Genomic DNA, 10546 nt, shown 5'->3' on the forward strand with positions numbered 1-10546 from the left:
ATAAAATTAAGTTTAAAGGCACATGAGTAAAGGTTTTTAGGTAAATATGCTGGAAAGTGCCTATGAAAATAGCTAAGTACTGTTAACTCCATCCAAATGAACAGGTGAGCAATGTACACAGTGCAGTGTTAATGCAGTTTTTGTCTCAATGACAGCATCATTAGAGTCACAAGACTTAGCTTTGAAGACTACTTAGTATACACATTTATCATAAACTCTGCTTTATTTTGTTTCCTTGCATTTCAGTAAATGTAAGAAATGCCCTACCAGGTTTGTGCTAAAACAAATAAAGAGCTCTTGTAAATAATAATATTGATCAAAGATCACTGAACAACTCTCATGTCCAAGAAAGCTTCTCTTTCTCTTCCGCCCCAGATTTTGCAGTTGGTTTAATAAAAGATACTGCCTCCTATACCATCTTTGCCTCTCATTACTTTGCAGAGCCATGGTTCTTCTGGGTGTTTGTTTTACTGCAGTGGTAACTTGAGATTTGATTTTTCTGCTTCATCCTCTGAAAAGACGCAAAGGCCTTAGATGTAGAGCAATTCCATGAAATGTACATGACTCCACCAATATAGCTTTAGTAATAGGTATTGAAAATGTATTTAGAAAAAAAAGCCAACCAAGAACAATTCAAACAGGGTGAAAATGGAAAATTAATAAGTAAATTGAATTAATAATGTTCACAACAGAACATTTGGCAGAAAGAGGATACATTGAGAGAAAATTACCCACAAATATCTATTGTAGCCACCCAACACAGCATGAAAGCATTCTTTGTAAATCTTAATGTTTTCAAATGTGATAAAGAATTCTTAGAAACAAAAAATTACCCTAAGAGTATATATGTGGACAAAGAAGAGGAGGCACACGTTTCTTCTTCAACATTTGTTCTGTTTCCCAGCAACATGAATTTGGTAAAACAATTACTAAGTTAACAAAACTTAGAATAGAGGAAAGGGAATAATTTTAGTGCCAGTTGCATTGAATTACAGTTTTTATGTATTTTCAGAGCAGTGCGGATCCAGTAATTGTATTATCAGTGTTCATCTAAATGTGATGTTTGAAGGAAATAAGGATTTAACCAGATAATGCCTTCTGGTTCCTCTGGTAGGCTGCGGAGAGGGACACTGGCATATGTTAACGCTGATCATGCTAAAGTGATGTTAGATGAGGTGAGGAACGAACTGTCAACACAAGAAGGGTCTGCGGGCAGCTTGGGCTGGGTCCTTTGTTGCAGAGAGAATGAAAAATGGTGACCTGAACGATACAGATAGCCTCCCAGAGGCACAAACTCAGAGATCTAAAGCTATACTCCCAGTAGAATTTGAACTTGGCATGTGTGATATGCACACAGGGTGTCGTCTCTTCCTCTCTTCTTTTTTTCCCCCCTTTATATTTGTCATGGTTTAACCCCAGCCAGCTACTAAGCACCATGCAGCTGCTTGCTCGCTCCCCGCCCGGTGGGTTGGGGAAGAGAACTGGAAGAGTAAAAGTGAGAAAACTCGTGGGTTGAGATAAGAGCAGTTTAATAATCGAAATAAAGTAGAAAAAACCCCCAGAATAGACAAAGCAAGCAATGCACAATGCAGTTGCTCACCACCCGCCAACCAATGCCCAGCCAGTCCCCGAGCAGCGATTGCTGCCCCCCAGCCAACTTCCCCTGCTCTATAGGCTGAGCATGACACCATATGGTGTGGGATATCCCTTGGGTCAGTTGGGGTCAGCTGTCCCAGCTGTGTCCCCTGCCAGCTTCTTGTGCCCCCGGCAGAGCACGGGGAGCTGAAATGTCCTTGGCTAGTGTAAGCGCTACTCAGCGACAACTAAAACGTCAGTGTGTTATCAACATTATTCAAATGCAAAACACAGCACTATACCAGCTACTAGGAGGAAAACGGACTCTATCCCAGCTGAAACCACGATAGTATTTCAGAGAAAGAACCTGCCCCCCTCTTTTATGAGTGACCTTATTCTTACTTATTAACCTGATGAAAGGGTTGAAAGAGTAGAGGAAAAACTGTCCATCGTCTCCTCTCATTCAGTTGTCGATAGCAGCGAGAGTTAGAAATGACCTGCAAGTCCTGCTTTCTTGTCAGTGCTTGTGTCACAATCTTAGCAGGGTTGAGAAGGCATTCAGGTAGCTTTATGATCATGTTCTTCTAAATAAGTATTGGGACAGCCAAATTCATTGACAGTGGATTGCTTGAATGATGAAAAGTGGCTTCAGGTCTCAGTTCTGCATTTTGTTTTGGTTTTAGATTTTCTAAGTAGGTTTATTTATAATGTAAGTCTCCTTGTGTGTCCTACAGAGACTCCATTATGTCAGCAACGGAAGGCTAGTTATGAAATATTTTACAACTAATTCATAAATCAGGCAGCCTGAGATCAATGGAATGACAAAAAAAATAAATAAATGTATAAAAATGCTTCCCAATTAAGTCTGCCCATTTCCAAGGAATGGAAATAGTACTTTGGGTCATTGCACAGATCTCTTAGTATATGGTGGTATAAAATTTATTTTTAATTTATATTTTCTTTGCAGACTATCATTATCATAAAAAAACCACATACAGCCTTGAGAGAGTAGTGCCTTCCACTGACGTTTGTAAGGGAGCTCTCTGTGCACTAGCAGGCACATCTGTGGTATGTGGTTTCAAAACATTGCAGAAGATAAAGCTACATGACTGCCATTAATACTCTAATGAGCCATGTGGCAGAAATCACTGGCCAAGTACTTGGCCTGGGAGAGAGTTGCTTTTCTTTTTAAATAAAACCAAACCCAGACATGTTGCAAATTAGATACAAACTAATTGATGCACTGTTTAGTTTAACCATTTAAACTCAGAAAAAGCTATTGACACGCTGGCAGTATTTGCTACTCTGCTGCCGTGTTAAGACTTATAAGTAGGCTATTAAACAGCAGTTCAGTAACAGAAATTATTAATGTATATCCCTGGAGGTATTTAAAAGAAGGGTAGACATGGTGCTTGAGGATCTGGTTTAGTGGTGGACTTGGCAGTGATAGGTTAGCGGTTGGACTCGATCTTAAGGGTCTTTTCCAACCTTAACGATTCTATGATTCTATATAAAACTCAAACATTAAAATTGCATTGGTTTTTGCATTTATGTATACACTAGGTGCTTTATGAAATATTTATCTAACCATCATAGTTGCCAGATGAACATAGTTGTCAGTTACATGTCTCTGTTAGTATATTTTACCAATAAAGCTTGAAATGGTAAATTAACTTTTCCATCCTTGAAATACCAGGAGTTTTTGATTTATTTGCTGTTGGAACACTGAGGCATGAACAAAAAATGAATAACCTCCACTAAAAATAATTTTCTAGGAATCAGGGAAGTTCTATGTCATTTAAGTTCTGCTTTAGGATACAGGTGGGACACCTTTGCTCTCCTCAGTGTGTAGGTTCTGCAGTGGTCTGTTGAGCTTCTCACACAGGCAATGGTAGAATGAGTCAGGGTTTAACAACAACCTTTTTTAACAACTGTCTTTGAGTTCCTATGTAATGTTTTTTTTTTTAATCATTCTGCTAATTTTGGAAGTTAAAGTTTTATTGAGTAGGCTCCAGAGGTTATTGTAGATTCTTAATAAAATGCTGTAGGCTTTTTGTTTTTTCTTTCTTTACTTTCAGTCTAGAACATGTACTGTTTTAATTCCAGGTTTGTTACTTTGAGTCTTCCTCTACTATGCTTTTAGAAGAGAAGTGCTTTTGAAAGCACTTCTCATAAATTAAATCTTTTAAAGCAGTGTCATAGTTTGTTATATATATATGTTATATATAATATATATATGTTATATATATATAGTTATGTTGTTAGCACAAAGATCGAAATGGATCATGGATATAGAGCATATACAGGTTTCTCCATACGCAGGAGCGCGTTGGCAGGACAGGGCAGAGGATTGTCATATAGCTCCCTGCGCTGTGTGTTTTTCTTTTTCTAGGAGAGCACTGGAGTGTTGCAGTCTGTCAGTAATAATTATAATTAAAAAACAAACAAACAAACAAAAACACAACCCAAAAATGGGATCACCTCGGCAGAATCTGAAAGAAGTCCATATGCTAGCTTGCTAAAATGAAGACATCTTAATGAAGGCACTTTGGAACACAAGTGGCTATTTTTCCTGCTATATTTATACAATTTTCAAAATATGAAAGCGAGGTTGTATCAGTTATGTAATCTAAAATGACCGTCACTGTGAAGCCCTCTGTTTGCTTATATTAAACTTGTCTCTAAAGCGTACAGAGTGATTCTGTTGTGGTTTTCCCCAGTACACATCTGGTATCAAACTGTTTGAAATAGTTGCTGCTGCTAAGTTGTCTCCTACTGGGAAATCAGAAGGAGTTGAGGTAACCTCTGACAGTCGATATGCTCTCTGAGTGCCTCCTCATTAAGCATTACTTAGGCTTGCATTGGCACTTTAACACCTGGATGGGTTAGTACAATGCCTCTTAGAAAAAGAGAATTTCTGTAACATCTTTTTCTTAATTTGTTTTTTTTAATAAAACGCCCTACGCAGGTTGAATTGACACGAGGAAAGCAACTCATATACATATTCATTAGTTTGTATTTGAGATTCTTTTATAGTTTATTCTTAGTGTAAGCACACTGATGGTTTGCTTTTGGAACTGTTTTGGACAGTTTGATAACGTACTTGTGAGTATTTTTACTGTTACATGACATTGCGCACCATGTACAATACTGTTGATTGGTTTTTTTTAACCAGTCCTGGTTTTTTTCTTCCACAATTCATTTAGAATATATTTTTAATGAGATTTGCTTGTTTCCAATGCTAGTTTTATGTCTGGTTACTTACATTAATAAAGCAACCCAAATACATTCCAAATCTAAACAATGTAACTCTGGGTTTTTAAATTGTGGAATGATTTTGCATTTGTATTTGCAAATGTATTTATTAATTTGTTTTTGCGGTCATTGCTGATACAAACGAGTATAATTAGTGAAATAAAAGCTATCTAAAAATTAAAATAATCTCCTCATAAATTAACCAAAAAGACATGTTTTGAAGCAGTCAAAATTTTGTCTATATCAAAAATAATAATGTGTGGTTAAAAAAGCCTAAATCTTCTGATAGCTTCTTAAAGGTTGCTTCTGGGAGTTAGCAAAAACACTTCAGTAAGGAAGAATTTAGTTTTTCATGTGCAACAGATGAAATTGACTAAGGCCAGGAAAAGACGCAGAACTGCTTTGGACTGCCTCTGTCTGATGCAGTACTGTTACAGTGGTCTAAGGATGTAAACAAGGTAAGGTTTCTGAGGAGGAATAATGTATTTTATCCTACCGAGGGGTGTAGCTGGAAAAGAGCAGCTACATAGGTGAGAAGCAGACAAAAGAACTGTAAAATTGGGTATTGTGAAATTAAAAAACCCTAGTAACATAATACTGTGGTGCCCTTGGAGCCAAGATGAGTTTTTCTTTTAGGGTCCTTTAATTGTAGCCTGGATTCTGTTCCCTGGTTATTTCCTGCTGCCTGCACTGGGCTCTGGGCATGTATGGCTGCAAACAGTTGCTGAGACTATGTAACTGAGACTTTGTGAGTAAAAGTTCAGATCATTTAAGCTTTTTTCTTCATTCAAACTCCATCAGTGGGAATTACGTCCAAATTTCAAGGCATTGACATGTTTTGGGATTGGTGTTGGATATTACCAGTATTACGTAGAAGGAGGTTCCTCTTTAACAAAATAAAAAAGCAAAACTAAATTTAAACTGGTATCTTAAATTCTACAAGAATTTAGTGTAGCAAAACCAGATGTGAAATCTTACAAAAGGGAAATATGATTTTATTTTTTAAACAACACTGGTTTCAGCCATTATTCTCTCGCACACGCTCACAAGCACCAACACGTGTGTGTTCAAGCGGTCTGGATTGCCTGTGTGGAATTGGGAGGATGACAGTGAAATGGTTTTTGAATGGGTCTTTTAAACTTGCTAGGAGTCAACATTTACTATGGGAGGATCTTCTACCTCAGAATCCTGCTTAATGTGATTCTTAATTAGCCCCTCTAATTTCTTGGCAAGGTTGCTGCCCCCTTGTCTTCATTCCATCATTCTGGAAATCTTAGTTGCAGCCTGTCTTCCTGCTGGAACAGGCAGGAGAGCGGTGGCTGACGCTGTGCTACAGCCTCCTCGCTATCCTCCTGTATTACAGCACGAGTCCTCTGCTGACTAGTCATCCCTGCTGTGGCCGTTTCAGAGCACAGGCCTCCTGGTCCTGATGCAAACAGCACGTTCCTCCCTATTTACCGGTTTTATTGCGGTCAGCGGTGTCCTTGTTTTATGAATACGTGACATTCTTTTAACCCTTGCTTTATTGTTTCTTTTGATGCATGAACACACATTTGCTTCCATTCATGTTTCATTCAGACTGATCCTAGTATTTCTGTTGCAAATCTCTACAGGCAAAACTCTAAATGCCTCGGGAAAGGATCCACAGTTTTGGTTTTTTTTATGTAGGTCACTGGTTAAGTATGCCAGACACCTGTGGATAAATTAAAAAGAGCTTTTCCTTTGGCTCTGCGATCTTGGAAGACCTTTTAGTTTTGCCACGGCAGTTTTCCAGGGACTAGTAAAATATGCAGACTTAATCTTGCTCTCCAGATTAACCCTGAAAAGTGTGAAATGTGCCCATGTTTCTTTTCAAGGTAACAAGACTATATAGCTGTTACTTAAAACTGAAACTTTTGCATCAGGCAGTGGAGTTACAAAGCTGAAGGGGTTTCATCTGTAAATGGACACCTCTCAGTTCCTTCACGGAAGAGCAGAAATCGCTACAGATTTTTGCCATACATTTTTGTTGCTACTTCATCTGCAGAAGCCTAGAGAAATTGCTGGATTATTTTTATTTTCTATTTGTTTCTTTGCATATGGTATAGAGAGATCTGAAACATTTTTTACCTGCTGACAGTGGATGATTCAGTACAAGAGAGGAGCAATTACACAAATGCATCATGCAAGCATTCCCAACCATTGTGACATGGTAATTTTTGTAAGAAAGCAAAAGGGAAGAAGTAGGTGAGAAATGCAAAAATACAAAAGCCAACTGCTGAAATAGAAATAATACATGCCTGGGTTAGTAGCAATAGGTGGGCTGAATGTTTAATAAGCAGAGGTCAAGGATACAGCAACTAACATCTTGGTTATTTGTGGATTTACTGCCTGCGTCACAACAAGAAATGTTGTTTTACAGATGACTGCGGAGAACAGATGCGGGAACCCTGGAAAGCTTTGCTAATGAGCATGTATTTGTATATGTGTATAGGAAAACACAGCAGGCTGTAAGTGATATGATACACCCACTTGCTGATTCTCCCCAGTCAAACAAGTCGCTGCCTGTGTGCAGTGCTCTTTGGTGGAAGAAGTAGGATGTGCATATATGGTTCTTCTCTTTTCTGATGGTGGCTGCTGTCTTTTATAGGGTTAGTTGTATTCTACATGTGGCTTAGGTTCATGTAATTTTTACATGCATATGGCTAATACATGGTAGACCTTATCAGGTTACATATATGTAGCAAGACAATGAAATAATTTCTTAGTTTCAGAAAATAAAACTAGAAACTAATTTTAGGTTATGTTGTTCCAGCTTTAAATATTTTTTTTTCATACTGAAAAATATTATTGAAATCTGCTTGATTTTAATACGCTAATAGACCTGAAAATTCCACGTCGGCAAAAAGATTCTCTTCAGCTGCATCTATCAGCAAAGCACAAGTTTAAAATCTTATAGTGTGTATGGATGATTGAGGAGGGAGTTTGTGTCATCAGTCTGTGCTACGCCATAAGCCCCCGCTAGCGCAAGGAAACATATGGCAAAGTTTTGGCAGTGTTATGGCAGGTTTCAGAGTAGAGTATCTTCTTCTGTGCCCAGCAACTTATGAAGTCCAAATATAGATGGCTAGTTGTATTTCTAACACTAGGGAAGAAAAGGAGACTTACAGTAAAAATGACTATGTTATCTTCCTTTTCCAGGGTCATACTGATTTTTTTCAGTTTATAACTCACAGTGCTTAAGATGTGTGTCAGAGTCCCCAGCTCTACCTTCTTGTTCCCAGCAAGTATTGTCTGAGTCTATTCCCAGAGCTGAGAGGAGCCAAGAGAACCATTCATTACAGAGTCAGCTGTGGAGGGAGGGAAGAAACCTTGTTTCTAAATATAATGTAAATTAATCCCACTGCGCAGGACGTATTAAGCATATGTAATTTCTATCTGAAGACACGTTTGTATAAAGAAGCAAGAGCAAATATGCCCATCTGGTGACCTGGTGAATGGCTGCATGGCAAAGCTATATAAAGAATAAAATTTTGTTTCTGATACCCTGGCACTTCGGAGAAAGGAAAGCACAGTCAAACTGATGCAGAAACAACAGCAGATCTTTCTTAGTTGCATAAAGAAAAAAAAAGGGTCATGAGACCCTGGGGTAGGCCAGAAATTAATTTCTGCTCTATGAAATAGCTGTTACTATGGTGTCTTTCAGCTACAAACTCTATAATTTCAGCTGCAACGGAGGATGAAAATTGATGCTAATGGGTAGGAATTATTTTTTTTTAATCAAGAATGCAAGATAGCCTCAATTACCAAGGAAAATAGAAAGTCTGTCTTCCAACTGCTAGTGATTACCACAGGCTTTTTAAACTCTGCTCCTCTGTTAAGTGTCATCCATTTTAAATTGTGTGTGTTTCTGCTTTTTTCCTCAATAAATAAGCCAGGGAAAAACAGCTAACCAGTAATTTAGTCAAATTGTCCAGTTGGTTGTATAGTATTAGTACAGATCTCACATATCCACTACACTACAATATGGCACAGCAACTAATTTATAAGTTTTGCCTTAATATCTTGAGCGGACAACTGGAAAAGTATTAGATACAGAAAAAATAATTTTGCATAAGCACGATGTTGTTGGACCATGTCCACGTTGCGTTGTGGTCTGGTAGCATTTTGTACAGATATCAAGGTGAAGGCAGGAGGGAGTAAGGCTCTGAATGACACAGGAGGTCGTCAGGTCCTGAGTGCCAGATGGAAGGTTGTTCCTGTCTGCTGTGGATGCTGGAGCAGCTTACAGCGCGGGCCAAAGGCTGGAGTTGCTCTAAAAGACCTAAGTTTTTCACAGCCTCAGAAGTGCAAAACTGTCAGTCTCCTCCTGGATCTGACCTTGGCCTGTTGCACAGAGAGGGCAGGGTCCTGCAGGCTTCTGCTGGAAGAACCTAGTAGGGACTGGGGCTGGCCAGGTAAATGAAGCAAAGTTAAGACACATCTGCGATGTGAAAAGTCACATCTAAGTGACCACGTCTCCTTAACAGCACCAACATGCCTGCATATGAATTGCAGGTGCATGTGGGTGAGGTCAGAGAAGAAAGGAGCGACTGAAGGGGTGTGTCTGGACATACATAGCGGGGCTACTCGCTCTCTACAGACAAAGAGGTACTGACAGATAGCATTTAAAAACAAATCTTAAATGTACTTGCTCCCTGTGTTAAGACTGCTATTTACAATTAGATTCAGCACAGTGGTCGGGGGGCTCAAGTAAATTGCAGCGTTGCTTGACATCACCTTGCATAAGAAGTGCTCCTGTTGCATCCTCTCAGTCGTTTCATGACATACAGGTTCAAAATGGCCCCTTTCTGCATTTTTTATAAAACAAAGGAACAAAAGCTATTCTTATACCAAGGATGATGATGAATCGACAGACAGGTTGTTCAGAAAAATTACCTGCTTCATTTGCATCCCAGGCCTTGTAGTGTTTCAGTACCAACATCTGATTTGCTCTCTGAGGGCGACTGGCACAAATCCTGGTGTAAGAGAGGCCAGATGGTTCACTAGATGTGATACTTGGTTGGTGAAGGAGATGTAGGATCCCGTACTTCTGCTAAGGATTTAATGTATGTTGATGTGGACATCCAATATTTTTACCTCTTCTATATTTATTTCTTTTATTTCTATTTCCCTCCTCTATAGAGGAGGTAAAAACGTTGGTCCCCATGTCATGGGGGACTCTCAGGAAGGGCATGTAAAGTCCTTGGGTTTAAAAACTTTTGGTTATATTTTTGCAATAAGTAAAACAAGCTGGTCCCTTAGGCACTGTGATTCAAAAAGTTAATAACTTCTTATACTCCTGTTATGGTTAGAGCAGTGAATCTGGACATCCTTTTTCAGGTTTTTAATTTCCTAGCTTAGGTTTCAAAGGTAATGCTATACATTTGTCCTATTTTCCTGACGTGGGAACAATCCAAGGCCCTGAATTTGCAGATGGAATACTCTAAACTTTTTTCCTTTCAAGGAGCTTGAAGAGTTTCAGGTTCTTTGAGGACATCAGCTTTAAAATAGAGGCAAGGAATTCAGACAAGTGTACTTCAGCAAAATAAGTGGGACTGAAATGATTGTGGTGGCTGTTGAAGGACTGTAGTTTATCAAAAGGGAGAAAATGATTGTTCTGCCCAGAAATTCTGTCCATTTAACAGGACAGTAAGTACAAAAAGTGAGATGAGAAAAAGTGGCAGTGGGTATGAAG

General features: G+C 38.8%; 1 protein-coding gene across 1 annotated transcript in view; it reads left to right on the forward strand.

Annotated features, from left to right (window-relative positions):
- The window catches only part of GPR176 (G protein-coupled receptor 176), a 45366-nt gene that overhangs the window by 21654 nt on the left and 13166 nt on the right, over positions 1-10546 (forward strand). The gene's annotated exons all lie outside the window — the stretch shown is intronic.

Source organism: Phalacrocorax carbo, chromosome 9, assembly GCF_963921805.1.
Source record: "Phalacrocorax carbo chromosome 9, bPhaCar2.1, whole genome shotgun sequence".
In the NCBI taxonomy this organism is placed as follows: Eukaryota; Metazoa; Chordata; class Aves; order Suliformes; family Phalacrocoracidae; genus Phalacrocorax; species Phalacrocorax carbo.